At 43.5% G+C, this 22473-nt stretch overlaps 1 pseudogene; it reads right to left on the bottom strand.

Annotated features, from left to right (window-relative positions):
- Nucleotides 1-7044: 7044 nt before the first annotated feature.
- Nucleotides 7045-22473, bottom strand: part of LOC103628206 (phosphatidylinositol/phosphatidylcholine transfer protein SFH6-like) — a 94282-nt pseudogene continuing 78853 nt past the window's right edge.

Raw genomic sequence — 22473 nt, 5'->3', positions numbered from 1 at the left:
ACAATGCCAAACTTCGATGTAACTAATTATCTTTGCGAAAAGCTTTACGGAACCGTACTTGACCGTAACGTATCGAGAGGAGGTTCAGTTCCTCGTCAGGGCACGTGCAACCTGAGACCATGGATTAATGGATATGGATCGGTTTTCACGTACATGGATATGGATCGGTTTTCATGTACAAGACAAGAAATGACATGATACAACTATTATGGTTCAATTTTTTATGTATAAGTGATAGCTAAAAAACTATGGGGGTGTTCGGTTCGAGGAATCACTCTATACAATTTGCAATTTAGGGTGGTGTATCATGAGTTTTTTTTCTCAAATTTGGTGGGATGACCTCATTCCTCATATTAGTACTAACTAACTATAAAAAATGAGATGTTGATGGATCAACATATTCTATTCCACAAACCAAATAAAAATAATGAGAAATGAGAAGACGATGGATAATCATATATGATACATTCCTAAAAAAATGTATATAGAGAATCATCTAGAAATGACTAAATATACCATACACCTATGAGAGAATATACTCTCTTGTATTTTTTTTAATTAACCCACTAGATACTTCTAAAAGGATTTCATACTAAATAGGATTGCCCTCAGGAAATTTGTAGGGTCAAAATAGTAGCATACAAGGGTCCAGGGGCGTCTACTTAGGGCTTGTTCGGTTAGCTCTCAATCCATGTGGATTGAGTGGGATTGAGTGGGTTTAAATTCCAAGTAAGTCAAACTCCTTCTTAATTTTTTCCAATCCCATCCAATCCATGGGTAATAGGAATAACCGAACAAGGCCTTAGCGAGCGTTTTGTCTGCCTCGTATCCAAAGTTTGCTGATCTGTATTAAATTCATTGTGGGATTCCATATCTTGTAACTGAACAAGCCTCGTATCCAAAGTTTGCAGATCTGTGTGGTAGCATACAATGGGTGTTAGCCTGTATCACCTAAATTTCGTAACATTTTGTGTGCAACATCCTTTATCAAAAGAATTCATGTGCTTTTTAGGTGTTTTATCACCCGGATTGAAGTGTTGCGAAAGCTTGGATATTTTTAGAGGCAGCTAGCCACCCGCCGCCGCTTCCTAGGCCGTGAGGCTCTCTCCAACAAGGTTCTGTAAAGAGTTCTGTCCGACATATTTAGAGTATAGCAGTATTTGGTACCCCTCCAGCAACATCCGCTAAATGAAACAGTAAAATTTACAGTTCGTCTCTCATCCGCTATGTTTAGAGGCTTCTCTATCACTTTGAAGCTGCGGGACAGCAAGGTGGGAGTAGTACGAGGCGGGCTCTAGATGGATGAGACCTATATGGAGAGGACGATAGAACAATGATTTTAATTAATACAGTTGATAAAATGAAAAATAAAAATATATAGAAATGAGATATAGAGAACGTTACTGAAGAGAATGAAGATATAGATGACGAAATTTTTAGAGTGATATGCAAAAGATAAAGAATATTTTTAAAAGGTAAAATTTAGAGACTATTGCTGGAGATGGTCTTAGGCTGGGTCGTCAAGCTGCTCCGCGGCGGAGCGCCGTGTCCTCGGCGTGGTCGAGCAGCTTGGCACCCATCTCGTACAGCACGCTGGCGTCCATCGGTGTCTTGGCCGATTTTTTTTTCATTTTGACCTTTTTACGAAGATATTTTATATTTAATACTCTAAAGCAATTATTTCTAGTTTTAGACCTTAGTCTTATTTGTTTCCACCAATCCAACTCTGAATTAATATTAATTGGAAATAAATCCATGTCATAAACCATGCTCCAAAATAAACCAAACACACTCAGAATTTTTATTCGATAAAATCCATCATAAATTATAATCCAAGAGTTTGAAAAAAATTTAAACTATGGAAGATATAGGTTCTATCCATATCTCGTTAGGTATGGAACAAATCTACGAAGATATTACACAAGTTTATATTAGAATACATGGATAAAAGAATAACTAGTTTTGAGAGATACATTGATTAAATAATGGACTTAATCCCACTATATGATTAGATGTGAGGTATAGATTTATCTAATCCAGATCTATATTAAATCTATTGCGGGATTCCATCCCTTATAACTGAACAGGGCTTGTTGGGCGTCATGTGCCGTGACGCCGCTCGGCGCCACAGGGTCTCGCTAGCGTGGACGGGCTGGCAGCTGATGTGGCACCACCGCCGCGCGCCGCGCTGTCTGTGTGTTGACAACGCTTCTCATCCTATGTTCTGTCCAGTGTTTGTGTGCAGACTGCAGATTGTTGTCTGGACGGGTCTGAGTTGGCTGGGGAGGCGTACGTGCAGGGTGCAGTGCAGCAGCAAGCGATCGATGTCCTTGCAACCACCGAGCCGTTCCTTGCACGAACAAAAAGCTGTCCGCGTATAGACTAGGGTGTGCATTCAGTTGACTCATTGACTGGTAGCTAATAATAACCTTAGTAATCTAAATATATCTACTAATACATTTGTTAATTATTAATGAAAGGACTGCTAACTATTAGTCCTATTTCCGTGGAACGAAAACGGCTTGTGCGTTAGGGATAAGTACTTTTTTTTACGGCGCCCAGAGGCCAGAGGCGTAGCAGTGCAGCAATGTTACTGTTGTTAAGTAACCCTAATTAGGGTTATGTGAGCAAATATCTGCTTTACCCTTGAAGGGTCTCAGATCTTTATATAGGAACATGTACACCCCCTTATAAGACAGAGATCAGAAAGAGGCCAGAGGCCCAACCCTATATCTTGTGTCTCGTGTGTTTCCTCTGTCGTGCTTATGGGAAGGGAGACGGGTTCTTTACAGCTTCTTGCGCCTCTACTGCTGACGGGAGGGAAGAGAGCGGATCTGGTGATCCGTGGTAACGTAGTTCTCAACACGTTATCAGCACGCTCTACCTCGACGTTGTTGCTCGATCAGATCTGCATCAACTCTCCATCAAGTCGGCAGGTTACCGGCCTAGCCGAACTGTCCTACGCGACAGTCTTCGATTTGCCCTCTACGCAAACGTGGTATGCATTTTTAAGTAGGATGGATTTATTGTTCTTCATTCGTTTCTCGAAAAAGATTAAAGAAAAGTGGTATGGAATTTTCTGCGGTTGAAAAAAAACTCGGGAGACGTTCATGGGTTCGCCGATCCGGTCAAAGTGGATTACTCAAAGGAAAAAGGATTCATCTTTATCTCCCGCACACACACCACCCATCCTCCTGCATGGCTGCATGCAAGGGCAATGCATGCATGCCGCTCGGCCGAATTTTTTGCATTTTAACCCTTCATCGAAAACAATATCACGTTTGGACCCTAAAAAATTTTAATGTCATTTTTGGACCCTTTGCTCGGCGCCATAACCTATGGCGCCGAGGTAACACAGCTCGGCGCCATAGGCTATGGCGCCGAGGTACGTGCTGCGTTGGCACAACCCGAACGTCGTGGCGCCGATGTGGCACCAAGCTCGGCGCCAAGATCTATGGCGCCGAGCTTGGTTATATAATCATAAAGTCTGTCTAGCTCAGTTGGTATAGTGTAGGACTCTTAACCTTGTGGTCATGGGTTGAAGCCCCATGATGGGCGTTCAATACTTTTTATTTTGTCACTGATTTGTTTTTTTTGTCGTCCACATTATTGTTCCCAGGACTAGATGATGAAACGTGCGCTGATTTATATTGGAAACTAGACATTTTAAAAATCTGTGCCAGCATAGTTACTATTCTGACGAAATTCAAATGTGTGTTATATATAAACTTTCTAGTTCAAAAAGAAGAAACGTTAAATAAATCACATCACCGACACTTCTGATAGACTTGAAGGAATTAAGATCCAAGCTTTGAAACTAATTCTACTGGTGGCTAGTGCCGTTCAACCTTTGCACGATGGTTAAGTGGGAAAAAACGCACGATGGCCTATTTGGAATGCAGGATTATTATATAAATCAATACATGAATTTTGTAGTCTTACCAATTTGATTTTATACAAAAGCACGTGAAGAAAAAAAACTATTCCCATATTCCTGTGTTAGGATTAGGACTCGACATATAGGCCTTTTATTTTTTACCTTTTCGAATATTGAAAACCAACTCCAAGAAAAATATTTTGTTCACTCAAAATCTTTCAAGCCACGTTGCTAACGAATCCACATAAATATTCGGTTACCCCACATATAGAAATTATTAGGTGCAAATCCCATCTAGAAAAGAGAAAAAGCTGTATGAGAGTAATAATTTCCAGATGCATGTGTACTGATCCTAACACAGGAATATGACAATAGTTTTTTTCTTCACGTGCTTTTGTATAAAATCAAACCGGTGAGACTACAAAATTCATGTATTAATTTATATAATAATCTTGCATTCCAAATAGGCCATCGTATAGGATAGTCAATTCATGAATATCTGTGCTTCTTTTTACCGAATAAACAAAAAAAATATCTGGATGAATAGACAAATCAGTCACAAAAAAAAAACTGGATGACAAATAAATTTGGACGGACAAATCAGCGACATAAACAAAAAATCTGGACAACAAAAAACAAATCAGTGACAAATACAAAAAAAACACCCACCGTGGGGCTCGAACCCACAACCACAAGGTTAAGAGCCTTACACTCTACCAACTGAGCTAGACGACCTTTGTGTACAGAATTGAGCTCGGCGCCAAGATCTATGGCGCCGAGCTCGGTACCACGTCGGCGCCACGTCGTCCGTTTGGTCCAGCGCAGCACCTACCTCGGCGCCATATCCTATGGCGCCGAGCTGTGTTACCTCGGCGCCATAGGCTATGGCGCCGAGCAAAGGGTCCAAAAATGACATTAAAATTTTCTAGGGTCCAAACGTGATATTGTTTTCGATGAAGGGTTAAAATGCAAAAAATTCGGGTCGCTCGGCCATATATGATCATATAGATTAACTAGGTGAGTGTCCGTGCGTTGCAACAGAACCATATAATCTAGTATGGCCGACCTATTTACACGCATGACCTTCAGATCCTGCCCAGCCAGAAGGTAGCCTAGCTTGCTTCCAGAAGATTCTATAGTGATCCACAGGAATCGGTCTAGTATTGTTTTTTACTTATTGAATATTGCATTTTTGCAATTCATTGATATTGCAATAATTTATATTGAAAAGATGATAGCTAATTTATTGGCTAATTCGAATTAGTATGTAGAATTCGTATAATTATAACTGTTGAAGCCTTAAAGTCAGTCAAATCCAATTCAATAAAGAACAAGAAAATGTAGGTGAACAAAGAAAGAAGGCAACTGCACTGCTCTAAGCCGTATGTCATGTGCAGGTACAGCCCGTTTGAGTCTGACAGATACGTCGTCGTGGTACCGCCGTCGGTCGCCGTGTGGGATCTCGATCAGTTCGTGGAAGTCTATCTCTGCAACCACAAGCCATGCGTGAGAAAACAAGATCACCGACGAAACCCGAGCCAACTCACCCTAACCTTCCAGAACCTAAAAAAATCCTACTACTGCACAACACAACTGCAAGTAATTTCAGAGATAGCATACAAATAGAAGAGTAAGGACAAAAAAAAATTCAGATCACATTTACTCTATAGGCTATAAAATGTAATGTAGTGCTTGAAAAGATGGACTGACTTCGTCATTTTTTGCCTGGAGACTAAAAATATTATTCCTTTCCTCCTCTAGAACCTTCGCATTTCCTTGCAACTGCTTCTGTAGATCATTTAAGTTTTCCAGATTTGAGAGACATATCCTTTTGTTCTCCTCAGCATGAGCCAGAAGTGCAGGTTTTAGTACTGTTTTGTAACCAGTACCTAGCATCTCAGTAGGAGAAGATCCTTTCGAATCTATCATGTACTGAAAAGCAACAGTAGGTTTCAACCTAAAAAGTGGCCCAGAAGTGTGAAAATGAGCACATAATACAAACAGAACTAACAAACCTTACTCATTTGAAGCAAATACAAACAGCAGAACCACAGTAAAAAATTAACATTTCAAACTTGTTTGCTTTTTTTGTTCTTAGGTGTACCTATAGGAAATTTCTAATAAAATGGAGAAATAAAATTTAGAAAATATAGGAGATGTTGCGGCATGTTCGTACTTTTTGAGGGCCTGGTTGCACTGATGAGCATGCCTCTCAAGCTCCTCAAGCTTGGTAACCAGCTTAGCTTCAACTTCCCAGAACTTATCCTCCAGTGCTGCTTTCCCCTTCTCGGTGTTGGCAATGTCATCTTCAATAGCCTGCATCTCCCTACGCATTCTATCCACATCCTTCACATTCACCGGCTGAGCATCCACTTGTTTCGATAGATCCTGAATTTCAGCAGCAGCACACTGGGTGTCCGACACTTTTGCCTCCAACTCTTTCTCCAAATCCCCCAACGATTGTTCCCTTTCATTGTCCGTGCAATTACTTTTTTAGTGGGTGCAAGGGCTGCTCCGACCGTACTACTTGACTTAGGGCTCGTTTATTTGGTGCGCTGGCCTGGTGATGCCGGCAGATAGGTCCATCTAGCTATCAGGTGTCCGAAATGGACAGACTTGAGAAGCTCACGACATCTCCATTGTCACGCTTTAGCAGTACATGCTTTTGAAGTCTCCCACCTGAGTCCTGCATGTTTAAAGAGAAGGTTAAAAGGCAGAGGCTTAGTAGTATATTGATGATATTAAACCAATAAGATGGTAAGCAAAAGCTAACAATCAGCAGTGTATGTTCTAATATTCAATTGTGAAAATGATTATGTGGTCCTTGTATGTACAGTTGTACACCTTGGTCTTTTGGCCATCCAGTTCTGCAGCAAACACTGGAATTCTATGAGCGAGCAACTTCACCACATCAGATTTAGTTCACCTCAAGCGATGGGCTGTAACGTCACTATTACCAGCTGCAGCATGCATGCTTCAGAATTAGATAGGGCCGCCGGCCGACCGGGCATAGCAGGTACGTACTGCACTGAGGAGTGGAGAAATACATGCATGGCCAGAGCAGAGCAAGAGCACCTCATCAGCTGTGTGTGGCTTGCTTTGCTTGCCGATCCATCATCTCTATCGTCGTCGTCCTCGCTAGCTGGTCCATGTCCCATGGCTCTCGATCAGCTCTGTGCCCGGTGTCCAGATTCAAGGACAAGTAAGAAAATATTGAATGTGGTAATCTGCACACGACAAAAGAAAGTTGGAGAATTAAGGACACAAAAAATGCTAAGCCATAACGACAATTGCATCGCATGGTCATTTACCTATCCTCTAATCGTTACTAAGATGGCTCAATTATTAACCTTAAAATATCTAAATAGTATGCGCCTTCTAGTTGGTGTTTTATGCAACCAGTGTCGATAACCAATTCTAAAAGATGTGTACTCCTTTTAGCTGAACATAAAGTTCTTATCTTCTACATGAACTGAATAATTACAACTTCAGTATTGTTGGCAGACATGTTCCTAGGAAGAACGACATTGCACAATAGATCAGAGACACCATCAGTATACAAAATACAAATAGGGTATCTTGTGAAAAATGTGCCAAAAGATATGTTTATTCAGTTTTAGTTGCAAAAGGCTCCGAAAGGCTTCTTACTGTAGTCTAGCATAAGAGCAGTGCAATTTGTTTGAAACGACTAACTTATTTACTTGAAAATGCTAACATATTACTTCTGTGTTTCAAATTATCTTACCCATTGCTATACTTGTGATCCATCAGTGACTTCTGGTTCACTATTCTCTGTTTGTTGTTTAGGTTATTGTTCCGCCAGGCACACCTTTTTTATTAGCTTATTTACTCTGCATGGTTAATGATCAAAATGCAAACCGAACATCATAAAGAATCTTTGGTAAACTCAAATTATTAACATGCAGGAAAAGCAACAGCAAGCAGAACCTTTGTAATTGACCAGACCTGTGTTGTGACCAGAGTAAGGACCAACATCGCAACAGGATCCCTTTCACGTGGACCTGAACCAACTCGGTTCTTGGATTTATCACTCAGCTAAGACTACATGGCCGCCATCAAAATGGATCTTGTAAAACAAGCAAGGAAATGATACCGTGCCCACTGCCGAGAAGGCCCAGCAGCTGCCGCACTGCCCCTGGTCCTTCACGGCGGTGACGGCTCTATGGTCTCTCCAGTCTGCAATGCAGAATAAATTAACGACATTCACGGCGGAGGCGGCCAGCTGTGACACGACTCGTCGCTGGACGACACGCGCACTAAACATAATAAGCATATCAAAGGGAAGTATTAGTGTTACTAATCCAAAGCTCGTATACTATATGGTTTGATTCGCTCATGCAAACAAACAAATGAGATATTACTCAGGTACACATTGCATAAGGTACAAATATATTTGAACATCGACCAATGGCCAAACAAAGCAATCAGTGTTACTAATCTTATGTCAGAGCTCCAAGATATATGCAAGCTGCACTTAGTTCTAACTCCTCCAACAGTCGAAATAAAATGCAAGCTACACTCAGTTCTCAATAGAAAACTCTACGTTAAATTAGCTTCTCACCTGGAAAATGCACTAAGGAAAGACAACAACTTAGACTCAAGATATATGGACAACCAACAATGGATAATAGTTTCATATTTTTTAAGGATTTCATGATAATAGTTGTAGCAGAACAAATTAACCAAGAGAAACTGCTTCTAATTATTAAATATACAATTTGGATTTAGGATTCTGGATTCCTATAAAATTTTCAAGTAGCATTTCTCAACTAACATGCACCACATAAAACCTATTTGTTCTTGTTGTTTCAAATGACTTATTTCCATTGCCCCACAACCCCTGCCATAATAATGCGACCAACCTATCAGCAAACAACATGAATTACTGTTCGTTTAAAAAATGAAAGGAATGGTTTAATAAAGGAACCAATAAACTTCTTGTTAGCGATTTACTCTCTTTTGGAATGACATTGATATTTGAACCAAGATCAAAGTTTCTCAAGCAAAATAGAAGGATCTAGTAACTTACAATTGTTGGCCCAACCAAGTAGTTGAATTTTGTGGACAGAGATTTGTGCATGGTTGAAGCTGAAGCCAGGAGCTGGTAGCTTACAAATGCTTGTTTGATCGAAAAAATAAGTGTAGTTTCTGCACTTAACTGAAAACCTTGGATAAAACAACAGAAGCTGCTAACCACTGATTCATTACAGGTAGTCAACAAGCAAAACCCAACCTATCAAACAGGACAGTTACAAACAGATCAATATTATTTTATAAAGCTTCTTAACATCTCCTTTAGTATTTACTATTGCAATGAAAGAAATTTTCATCTGTCTAGCAGTGTTGGAGCCCATTTGGAATGAACGAATTCTCTGAAACTACTAATTGGATATTTTCCTCAATGATAGATCTGTTTGTCTGATTAGGACCTAACCAGCTAACCCCATGCTTTTCTACTCCTACTTACTATTGTAGCTTTTGACTCGGGGAATTAGAAAGCACTTCCCAATTCATTTGTTCAAATTGCTCGTGGCAATGTGTTCTTTTATTGTTTATAAAATGTTGAATAAAGAGCTGATATTAATAAAGAAGAGAATCTACGAATTGATGGGCTTTGAAATTTCTTAATGATATAACTGGACACTGTAGTTGAGGGAAAAGCTTTGAAAATATCATCCACCATGCCAAAGTCATCAAATATCTTCTGGCATGATTGTTTAGTTGGCAAGACTGATAGCCAGAAGCTACTCAACAGAAAGGTTGTGTTGATTGGATCACGGTCCTTTAGTGGTTCAGGTAAGCAAACATTGCTTTCTCTCGAACTGGTTTGTTGTGTGCTTCTTGCCCTATTAATGTAATTGTTAAAATTTCTAATTTAAGATAATGTCAAATGCAGTTGGTGACTCTTTCTGTCCCTTGTTGGGCATTGTTGTTGTTAGATAATGTCATCATCCTTTTCTATGCATATGCACTGCGATTTCTATACCGTGTTTTTTGCTTGAATTATTGAATTCTAACAAAGTCATTTTGACCCAATGCTTTCACTACTATTTTATTCATTTTAAAGTACACATAATAAATACTTTCATGCTAAGACGGTGAGAATAAATACTTTCATGTAGCGAGATTTTGGTATAGACAACCAAGAAGAAGTATGATGCATTAAAGTTTTTGGTATACCATGGAGTTAAATGTGATGATCTGAACTTTTTGGTTTGGCGGAAGTCACCATCGATGACAGTAGTCGCATCTCCGGCTATGGTCTGGGCAGGGTTGGAGGACCCCAAGGGCATATTTGCTTTCTCTTGCTGAACGCACCAACGAAAACCTGTCGGATTTTAATTGCACAGTCAGCCAACATTATATTTGTTTTCTTTTGCAGCGTGAACTTGGAGGTTGTCTCCTCACTCTTACCCTATGAACAAATGATGCACCAAAATCATCAACATCAGATCCTGATTCAGCATTTGATGTATATCACTTAACAAGCCCTTCCACTAAAAGAGGAAAATATAGTAGTAGTTTTGTCGGTGTTTCGACCCTGGGGGGTCCCTGGACCGACGAGTAAATTGTCGCTGCGTGTCCCAGCTCAGATGGGTCGGCGCGAGACGGAACACAAAGGGGGGAGAAACAGTAAGGGGAAATCGTGGCCTTCGTGTTGTCCTGCGCCCAGGGCGGATGCGCTTGCAGTAGGGGGTTACAAGCATTCGCGTGGGAGAGAGAGAGAGTGAGCCTTGCGCGTCGGCCCGTTCTCCCGTGCGGCCAACCTTTTTGTACGAGAGCCCTGGACCTTCCTTTTATAGGCGTAAGGAGAGGGCCCAGGTGTACAATGGGGGGTGTAGCAATGTGCTAACGTGTCTAGCAAAGGGGAGCCAGAGCCCTATGTACGTGCCGTCGTGGCTGTCGGAGAGGTTTTGGTGCCCTGTTCATGTGATGTCGTGGCCGTCGGAGGAGCGCTTGAGCCCCATGGAAGTACAGCTGTCGGGGCTGTCGGATCCTTGCTGATGTCTCCTTGCTTCCGTAAGGGGCTGAGAGCCGCCGTCGTCATGGAGCACGCGGGGTGCCATCATTACTTGTTTACCGGGGCGAGCCGGATGGGACGCTGGTCTTGTTCCCCGTAGCCTAAGCTAGCTAGGGGTAGGGTAATGATGCCCCCCCTGTGACGTGGTCGGTCCGAGCCCGAGGTCGGGCGAGGCGGAGGCTCCTCCGAGGTCGAGGCTGGCCTGGGGGTCGGGCGAGGCGGAGACCGTCGTCTGGGGTCGACGTTGAGTCCGAGCCCTAGGGTCGGGCGAGGCGGAGTCCGTCTTCCGAGGTCGAGGTGGAGTTCAAGCCCTAGGGTCGGGCGAGGCAGAGTCCGTCATCCGAGGTCGAGGTTGAGTCCGAGCCCTGGGGTCGGGCGAGGCGGAGTCCGTCGTCCGAGGTCGAGGCTGAGTCCGAGCCCTGGGGTCGGGCGAGGCGGAGTCCGTCGTCCGGTGTCGAGGTTGAGCCCGAGCTCTGGGGTCGGGCGAGGCAGAGCTTCCTATGGCGCTCGAGGCTGGACTTAGCTGCTGTCAGCCTCACTCTGTCGAGTGGCATAGCAGTCGGAGCAGGGTAGGTGGCGCTATTTTCCTGTCAGGTCGGTCAGTGGAGCGGTGAAGTGACTGCGGTCACTTCGGCCCTGTCGACTGAGGAGCGCGCATCAGGATAAGGTGTCAGTCGATCCTTGCATTAAATGCTCCTGCGATATGGTCGGTTGGCGTGGCGATCTGGCCAAGGTTGCTTCTCTGCGAAGCCTGGGCCTCGGGCGAGCCGAAGGTGCGTCCGTTGCTTGAGGGGACCCTCGAGCGAGACGTGAATCCTCCTGGGTCGGCTGCCTTTGCCCAAGGCTGGGCTCGGGTGAGGCGAGATCGTGTCCCTTGAGTGGACGGAGCCTTGACCTGAATCGCGCCCATTAGGCCTTTGCAGCTTTGTGCTGATGGGGGTTACCAGCTGAGATTAGGAGTCTTGGGGGTACCCCTAATTATGGTCCCCGACAGTAGCCCCCGAGCCTCGAAGGGAGTGTTGGTACTCGCTTGGAGGCTTGTGTCACACTTTTTTGCAAGGGGACCAGCCTTTCTCGGTTGCGTTTCGTTCCGGTGGGTGCGCACGAGCGCACCCGCCGGGTGTAGCCCCCGAGGCCTCGGAGGAGTGGTTTGACTCCTTCGAGGTCTTAGCGCATTTCGTGATCCTTCGGCCGGTCTGGTTGTTCCCTCATGCGAACTGGCCGTAGCCCGGGTGCATAGTCAGGTTCCAAGTTCTCGGGCTGGTATGTTGACGCTGTCAACGGTTTGGCCGGAGCCGGGTTTGCGAGAGCAGCCCCCGAGCCTCCGCACAGAGCGAGAGGACGGTCAAGGACTGACTCGGCTTTTTTCATACGCCCCTGTGTCGCCTTTCCACAAGGAGGAGGGGGGAAAGCGCCATGCTGCCCTCAGAGGGCGCCGAACATGGTGTCTCCAGTGAGTTGCTAACGGGTGATCCGAGTGGACGCCCGTGCCCTGTTCGATAAGGGTCGGCTAGTGGCCTAGAGGCGCGCTCCAAAAGTAACTGCAGGTGATTTGCCGGACCCGGTCCCGTTTGATAGGGTCCGAGGGCTCGATGCCTCCCTCTAATGGGATTCCGTTACAGAATCGCTCCTGCTGGTCTCAGAAATGTCCTAGGGTACCTCGGGAGCGTAGCCCGAGCCTCAGCCATGTATCGGACGTACCCAGAGTCATCCCTCGTTCTGCGTGCTCTGAGGCAGCTGTCGAACCCTTCGGGGGCCAGCCTACGAACCCCTGATCAGTAGTGGGCGCAGAGCCCGAGTGGCCTGAGGCGGCTGTCGAACCCTTTCGAGGGGCCAGCCTTCAAACCTCTGACCAGTAGTGGGTGCGGAGCCCGAGTGCTCTGAGGCGGCTGTTGAACCCTTCCGAGGGGCCAGCCTTCGAACCTCTGATCAGTAGGAGGGCTCGGGGCCCGCTTCCTTCGCGGAGAAGGATCCCTTTCGGAGTATCCCCTTTCCCGGTCCCTGTAGCAAGAGAGAGAAAGAGGAAGAGGAAAAGGATACAAAATTGAACGATGTGGCACACCTTTTTTGACGCGGTCATTATGGCGGAGGTGAAGCGTCGCCTGCTTCGCCTGCCAAAGGTGCCGCCTGTCCTGCCGCAGAGTTAATGCGACGAGACGAGTGGTTCGCTGCGTAGCCATTGTGCGTGCGCGAGCCGTTCGAGGAACAGAACACGGGCGCGTCGTCTTCACGCCGTGGGAGAGGGCTCTCTCGTTGTCCCAGGAGGAGACGTGAGCCTACATACGACTTGACCGCTGCTTCCGCCCGCCTGCCGCCGCCATTACTGCCGGCCCACTTTTGGCCATATCGACCGTCGCGCCTTCTCCCGCGGCTGACTGACCCGTGATCGATGTGCTCGGTTGGCACTGTTGGGCCATGCGCAGGGTTGCCTCGAGTCGCGGCACCGGTTCCGCAGTCGAGAAGGCGCGGTACTGGCGCAAGTGGCGGTGCAGTTTCCCGCACGTAGTAACCGGCGCGCTGGTTACATGACGCGTGGGCCTGGGCCCCCATGCTGGACGCGTCGGAGTCGAAAGGGTTCGCCCCCTTGGTGCGGTTGCATGCCGCCTGCATGGCGGTCCGCCCTTTCACCGGCCGGTCTGGGCGAAAGTGGATGAGCGCTTGTAACCGTTGGGCAGTTACGCGTTCTGCGCGCGGCGGTTTGGCTTCTTCTGCCTTGGGCCAGCTTGCATGACGCGTGGGTCCCAGCCCCCATGTCGTAGGGGGAAGACCTTGGAGCGTGTTGGTGAAGACTCAGTCTGCGATGGCTGAGGACGCAAGTGGGGAGAGTCGCCTTTAAAAGGAGGGCGACCCCTTTGGATGGCAACCGTGTCCTCGCACTTTCCTCATGCATCGCGTCCTTCCACCTTCCGAGCCCGCGGATGGGGAGCGCCCGCGTCGCTTTCGTCTTGTCGTCGTTGGAGGAACGCAACTTCGCGGAAGTTGGTACCTTTTAGCCATCGCTCGGCTTCAAGGATTTTCATCAGGCAGCCCGACTGCATCCCCTCTCCGGTGGTCACCCAAGACGGTGACCACTAGTTTGATGGTGGGGAGAAGCAAGCCGGGATGCGGCCTCTGCCCCGCCCTCAGCTTCAAGGATCTTCATCATCCTTGATGGGGCGAAGAGTGAGGCGAGCCGGAGCTCTACCTCCCGCACAGGTCGGCGGGCCACCTCTTCTTCCAGCTTCTGGGGGTGGAAACCATCTTCCAGCTCTGCGGAGGAGGCGCCCTCCAGCCATGCCGGGGAAGGCGAACTGTTGCTGCCCAGCCAGGGTGCAACATTCCGTCCTCTGTCCTCGTTTTCGTGGCGATGACGGGAGTGAGGACCTGCCGGTGCGCTTTAGGGCGGTCGGCGCTCGCTGGTGCGATGTTGGTGGACAGGTTGACGCCGCCGTCGGTGCTGATGTGGTGGCAGCTGGAGAAAGCTTCTCCGCTGACGAGACCGTCAGCGCTACCCGCGGGCCAACCTCCAGCTCTTTGGCTTTAATGTCTGGTTCTCGTCCCTTGAGTGGGGACGCGAACGAGAGCCTTCCGGCGGCAGCGTCCGTCCCGGGACCATCGCTGCTGCTGCAGAGGTCGCTGGCGAGTTGCTCGGAGATTGCCGTCCCACAGGCTCTCCGATGTGGAGGTTGTTCATACCCGCGGGAGTGGAACTGAAAGGGCATTAGGCTTACACCTTTTTCCTAATTGATTTTGGTGGTTGAGTTGCCCAACACAAATAATTGGACTAACTAGTTCGCTCTAGATTATATGTTCTACAGGTGCCAAAGGCTCATCTACAACTATACTAAATCGACTGTCCGGAATACCGTAGATTATTCCGGACAGGAGAAGCTTTTTGGAAAATCAGGCCAAGCGCGGACCGTCCGGGCCCTTGCGGCGGACCGTCCGCGACACCACTTTGACTTCGACCAGGAACTATAAATCATGGATAGTCCGACTAAACCGCGGACCGTCCAGCTACAACGCACGGACCGTCCGGCTATAATTCACGGACAGTCCGCAGGTGAAGACCTGGTTCAGCCCGAAGGTGACAAGTTGAGCAAAAGGAATTATATAGCTGGCGCGGACCGTCCGGGACCAAGAGCAGACCGTCCGCGTGGTGTCACAGAGGCAGATAGCCGTTGATCTAACCGTTGATCTGTCAGAAGTATCCGTTGAAGATGTCAGAATCGACCGTTGGAGGGTCGCGGACCGTCCGGGCCCTAGCCGCGGACCGTCCGCCAGTGCAATTTCTGGCAGATGCGCCCCAACGACTATATGGGTGGTTGAGGGCTATAAATACCACCCCAACCGGCCACTTCAAGGTGGGGGAGCCCAAGCAACATTCCAAGTCATCTAGTTGACATACTCAAGCCCTCCCAACCACATATATTCATTGATCCATCCTATACACAAGATTTAGACCACTACAACCAACACAAGTGCCACAAAAGAGAGAGCAAGCAATTGAGAGCTACTCAATTGAGTTTAGCCCTAGTGCCTTGTGAGATTCCTTGAGAGATAGTGTGTGCTACATCTTTGTGTTCATTTGCGCGTGGAGTATTGACTCCCATCGAACTTCCTCTAAAGTTTTGGAGGCTTGTAAAAGCTAGCAAGAGACACCAAAGAGTGTGGTGGTCCTTGTGGGATCGAGAGTGATCCTTGAAAAGAAGAAGAGCTCGCCGATCCTTGTGTGATCAGTGGAGAGAGGGAAAGGGTTGAAAAAGACCCGTCCTTAAGTGGACTCCTCAACGGGGACTAGGCCTTCGAAGGCCGAACCTCGGTAAAACAAATCACCCGTGTCTCGTGTGCTTATTGCTTGTGATTTGTTTGTTCTTTCCCTTCTAAGTTTCTCTTGCACTACTCTTTGCTAATTCTATTTGGTGTTGCTTTAAGTTAAATTCACATTTAGTGAAGCAACTCATTGCAAGAGAAAACTTGTGTTATTGCTCTTCTTGCCTAAGCCCTCTTGCTTTATTCTCATAGACTTATTAGTAGTATTGATTTATCAATTCCGCATTATTTGAAAGCAATACACCTTACAAGCAAAGACTTAGTTTTGTTATACTCCGATAATTATATATCTTGTTCTAACCACTAATCAAGGGATCAAGTTGGGGGATAAAGTTTTAATTTTCAGGTTTCGCCTATCCACCCCCCTCTAGGCGACTTTCAATTGGTATCAGAGCTAGGCACTTCATATTGAGTCTAACAACTCGAAGTGATGGTTCGTAAAAGATCCCAAAAGAACAAGAAGACAACTCCGAAGGAGAACAAGGAGGTAACTCTTGAGATATTGCTTTCTGATTGTTCTAATTATGACTCATGGTCCACTAGAGTGATAAATGCCTTTAGAATCGTAGATCCACAATTAGAACAAATTTTAGACAAGAGTATTATTCCTCCTAACTATGCTAGGGAAAATGCCTCCGAAGAAGATTTAAGATGTATTCGCTTAAACTATCTAGCTTATGACATCTTAAGTAAATCCCTTAGCAAAGAACATTATCATGCCTTCATAATAAAATATGATAAACCTATTTGTGATGTGCATGATATTTGGACTAGAATTAAAACTAAATTTGATAAGTCCAAACATGATAGTTCATTTTGTGCTTCTACTTCCTTTGGTATTTGTGATACTAACCATTGCAAGGAAGAAGAAGAAAATGATCGATGGAGACCAAACGATGAATCCACCTCTCCAAAAGGTTTGTCTTCCCATTTCGATTCCCACATGTGTTGTGTAGCTAATGAAAATGATAGCGGAAGCACAAATAAGGATGAGGAGGAAGAAATAAGCTTCATGCAACTCTACGCTCGCCTAAGCCAAGAGGATAAGGCGGTCATGCTCAAACTGCTAGAAAGAGCGAGAGAGCAAAGCGAAGCTCGTCAAAGGATAGAAGATGTTCTCTCCATGAAAATGCTACACTTTGACGAGTTGACTAAAGAACATGAGAAGCTAAAGTGCTCTCATGTTGATTTGGTCCAAAGGTATGAAACTATTTCAATTGAGCAAGATAACGCTTTACATTGTATCGCTCAATTAGTAATAGGAATACCTTGCTTAAGGACCAAGTAGAAAAGCTAAAGTTGAAAATCTAGCTTTTCAAGGAAAATATGATATGCTCCTATGCTCTCATGAAAATCTTATGGATGATCATATCATATTAGATATTGCTCATGAGGTTGTGATAGAAAACTTAAAATCCCAACAACCTCACTCATGCACATGTATTCAAATTGAAACTACATCACCATGTGCTAATGCTTGTTGTGCATCAACAAGCAAATCTTCCTTTGAGCTAATATTTGCAGGAACAAAAGATGATACATATCAAAAGCTCAAAGAAGAAAATGAGAGGCTAAAAATGAGCTTGACACAACTAAAAGGGAAATGCATCGCTCAACCTTCTCAAGATAACCGTGATCACATGGTGAAGAAGCTTGAGACGGGAACAATCGTGGGATGTACTAAATCCCTTGAAGAAAATGTCAAGGACTTGAGGATTGCCAAGAGGAAGAAGCAAAAGAAGAAAAACAATACCTCTTCCAAAAGCCTCAACCATGCCTCCATAAAAGGTAACATCCAAGGTAATAATCAAGTCACACTTCTTACAAATAGAAATAAGAGGTGTAGTGAATGCTTTGAAGAAAAATGGCTTGATTATTAACAAGGATGATAAACTTTGTTTTAAATGTTCAAAGAAGGGACACTTTATTAAATCTTGTCCCAATTTAAAACAAAAAGGCATAGGGCTAGAAAAGAAGATATTTACTAACCATGTAGCAAGCAAGAAACAAGGAAGAAATCTTCAAGGCTTGAAGATCGTCTTTGCTACATATGCCGAAAGAAGGGACATCAATGCAAGGAGTGTCCCATTGGTAACAATCTCACTCCTAGCTTGTCAATTAATTCTCATATAACTAGGCAACCCAAAATTGCAACTTGTGTTAGAAAGGTAATGAGTTTACCAAGTGCTAACACAAAGGACTCTTGGGTTCCTAGATCTTTGTTGACTAACCATGATGGACCCATCAAGCGATGGGTACCAAAACATGCTTGACAAGATTTGCAGGAGAAGGAGATGGTATGAAGCCTTGGGGTGCTTGAAAGAGTCAATTCAATTCTTATTAACTCAAGCTGTCAATCTACAATGACCCACATATCCAAGATTGACCCAAGGTTATTTCAAAATATTATGTTTAAAATCATATCATCTCGGGAAGATATTGATGTTGTAGGAAATAAAGAATTAATCCTATGCCGAAAAGTCAAGACCTACAACATGGAGGAAAGCCAAAGGATGGTAATATTTATGCTTTTAAGTGCAAGTATTTTAGAATATCATTTCTTATGTGTCTTATGTAGTCACATAGAAAAATAAAGCACTTCAAATATCTTTAAAGTATATCATCATTCTTTGAAGAAATTCCTCTCATATGGTAGATTGTATATTCATTATTCATATACTATGGCAATCTACATGTTTTACAATATTAAGCAACTCATGGCATGTTTTACACTTATTATCTTGTTATTGCCATGATTCTAGATATAAAGAGATACTCCAAGTTCCTAAAAGAATAAGGTGTCATATAAGGAATTCAAATCCCTACAACACCTACAAAAGGAAGATTCTCTCTATAACTAGAATAGTGAGCCTAATACTTTTATCTAAGTTACCCATGTAGTCTCACTAGTAGAGAATATATTTCTCTTTGGAGATGCATAATTTAACAAAGAAAGAAAAGTCAATCCAATGACTTATGTTTTTATGCTTCTTGCTTATATTGGATATGATTCTTCTACATTTATCGCTCTCCATGTTATGAATTAGATTTATCCCCATAATCTTAAAGGACTTGCTATGCTTGTTTCATAAGTTAAAACTAAGCATACTTAAAGGGATAATCTAGTTCATATTATAAAGTTTCCATGCTTTAGTAATTCACTTTTCATTCCTTATCAAAAATGATTACAAAAATGGAAACTAGTGCTTGTGTTGCTATTAACATTTCTCTTGAGCCTACTTATGAAAATCTACAAGAGAGAAAGTGCAAGGTTAAAGCCACAAGCCTCAAAGGGTACTCTTCACCCAAAAGGAAGAAAAGTCAAAGCAAAGGTATGGGAACTCATCTCTTTAATTTAGTCCCCATCAATGATTGTTCACTCTAATTATATCTTTGTGAAGAAATAGATTCTTTATTAAACTTAAATTGGCTAAGATATGCATTCAATCTCATTCTCATTAATGCACTTATCCATTAGAATCTATTTCATACCTTTGCTATATATGTTCTCATATTGACTTGATTTTAAGTAATGATTAATAAATTCAATATGAAGAAGTAAATTCCTAAGCTTGATCAAATGTTTAAATAGTGCATGTTCCTCTTTTCAAGTAATGTGCACTAATGTCAAGGATTTTACTTCATGTTTGTGTGATCTATGGATGATGAATTGTCTTTAATTTCTATCTAAAGAAATCATCATTCATCTTTTACTCCCTTGTGCTATTAACATCTCTCTTGAGTATTTTCAATAAGTTTGGAAGGAAAAAGAGTCAACCATAAAGGGAGGACACTCAAATGAAAAAGAAGACATCAAGAGCAACAACACCTACTTGGATATGAGATCTTCAAAACATTCAATGGTGTGGTTGTAAGCATTCAAAAACTTTTCATTATGAGAATACTAGGCAAAGATTGTTTATTGCAAATCTTTTAAGCCTTGATCGAGATAATAGTGCTTCTCCCTATTTGCTTTTAAAAGTGAGTGCATCCACCCATTTCCTTCATTCTTGATGCATATCTCTAGGGGGGCCTATTTCTATATCTTGATTATTTTGAGACTAGCACATTATCTTAGAAATCTCATATTGTCTCATGTATGAGAACAAGTTTCTCATAAGGCATGCTACTACATTTCAATCCATCCTGGTAAAATAATGTCATCTTTGTCAAGGATTGTAGCTTTCAATATTAAAGAAGTATGTCTATTAGATTCTCCTATTCATGAGCTTGTTTGAAAATCTAATGCCTATGTTGTTCTTTTGATCGCATCTGTTGTATGATCATTGAATAACTTCAATTATCACTTATGCTTCTTAGTACCTCATGTAATTTCAATTTAATCTCAATTGGTAATTTCAATCAACATCTATCTTGATATGCACTAAGTTAAAAGGAGAATTCTTGATATATTTGAGCAATTAGTGATCTGCTTGATATCTAATAACAATGACTTAGAAATGGATCACTAGTTGTAAGAACTCTCTCCTGTGCGAAATATTTCCATATATTGTCTTAAGTATAGGTCTTAAGCAACTAAGACTAAGGACAAAGCACAATGAAGAGAGCATCCGTATGTAAAGGTACAAAAAGGTAAAACTCCTCAATCTCATTCATACATGTACCTAAGTCTTCCTGCATTCCTTGTATATCTTATATAAAAGGAAGAGAAAGCATGTTCATGCATTAAACCCTGCTTCATACTTAGTTTAACTTCTCAAACATTCATTCTTACATCTTTGTTTAAACTGGGAGAAGTAATTTTATTGTCAAAGAGCTTAAAGCTTAACCTTGTAACGAGGATAAGCTGCCTTTGTTCCAAAGGTGGATGGTCCTTAAGCCTCTTTGAAATCCTTAAGGGTAATTGCTTAAGATAACATGCTTTCATAAGTGCATCAATTGTCATGAGCATTTGAGAATCCCACCTATACTATGACACAATGCACTTCACACTCTTTATGATATAGATATGATCTCATTAACCTAATTATGTGCACTTGGCGTTTAAGACCAAAAATTTGTATTCCTCTCAAAGCACATATTCAGGGGGAGCAATCTATATTATATAGAATTGTTTAAGCTTAATTGACATATCCTTTAATCATATCTCTTTCTTATGGTACATTTGCATATTTCTTATCTCTCTTTGTGCCAAGGCTAAGACTAATATGTTTTCATGAGCATCTCATGTATTAAGTCTTAGACTGAAAGGGAAATGGAGTATTCGACAAAGACATCGCTTCCACTCAACTCCATTGGTATTATCCTCTCTTTGCCGGTATCCCGCCGTCTCTCCATCTTTGGTATAATCTTCACTCATGTTTTATTTGCCAAAGGGGAGAAAGTAGTTAAACAAGGGCTTACATTTCACTCATATCCGTTTTTGGCGATTCATGCCAAAGGGGGAGGAAGTATTAGCCCAAAGCAAAAGGACCGCACCACCACCAATTTCAAAATTTTAGTTTTTCAAGAAGTATTTTCAAATTGGTATCTTACTTGTAATATAATTTCAAATTGGTATACCCTCTTCAAAATCAATATCAAAACCCTCTTGAACACTAAGAGGAGGATTTCATTAAGAGGGAGTTTTGTTCAGTCAAAGGAAAAGCATTTGAAACAGGGGGAGAAAATTTCAAATGTAGTAAATGCTTCTCAAAATTCCTATTCATTTACCTTTGACTATTTGCAAAAGACTTTGAAAAGGATTTACAAAAGAATTTGCAAAAACAAAACATGTGGTGCAAGCGTGGTCCAAAATGTTAAAATTATAAAGAAACCATCCATGCATATCTTATAAGAATTTCTATTGGCTCAATTCTAAAGTAACCTTTGCACTTACAATTATGCAAACTAGTTCAATTATGCACCTCTATATTTGCTTTGGTTTGTGTTGTCATCAATCACCAAAAAGGGGGAGATTGAAAGGGAATTAGGCTTACACCTTTTTCCTAATTGATTTTGGTGGTTGAGTTGCCCAACACAAATAATTGGACTAACTAGTTTGCTCTAGATTATATGTTCTACAGGTGCCAAAGGCTCATCTACAACTATACTAAATCGACTGTCCGGAATACCGTATATTATTCCGGACAGGAGAAGTTTTTTGGAAAATCAGGCCAAGCGCGGACCGTCCGGGCCCTTGCGGCGGACCGTCCGCGACACCACTTTGACTTCGACCAGGAACTATAAATCATGGATAGTCCGACTAAACCGCGGACCGTCCAGCTACAACGCACGGACCGTCCGGCTATAATTCACGGACAGTCCGCAGGTGAAGACCTGGTTCAGCTCGAAGGTGACAAGTTGAGCAAAAGGAATTATATAGCTGGCGCAGACCGTCCGGGACCAAGAGCAGACCGTCCGCGTGGTGTCACCGAGGCAGATAGCCGTTGATCTAACCGTTGATCTGTCAGAAGTATCCGTTGAAGATGTCAGAATCGACCGTTGGAGGGTCGCGGACCGTCCGGGCCCTAGCCACGGACCGTCCGCCAGTGCAATTTCTGGCAGATGCGCCCCAACGACTATATGGGTGGTTGAGGGCTATAAATACCACCCCAACCGGCCACTTCAAGGTGGGGAGCCCAAGCAACATTCCAAGTCATCTAGTTGATATACTCAAGCCCTCCCAACCACATATATTCATTGATCCATCCTATACACAAGATTTAGACCACTACAACCAACACAAGTGCCACAAAAGAGAGAGCAAGCAATTGAGAGCTACTCAATTGAGTTTAGCCCT

Source organism: Zea mays, chromosome 5 (assembly GCF_902167145.1).
Source record: "Zea mays cultivar B73 chromosome 5, Zm-B73-REFERENCE-NAM-5.0, whole genome shotgun sequence".
Lineage (NCBI taxonomy): Eukaryota > Viridiplantae > Streptophyta > Magnoliopsida > Poales > Poaceae > Zea > Zea mays.
This window is presented reverse-complemented; position numbering and strand designations above follow the sequence as displayed.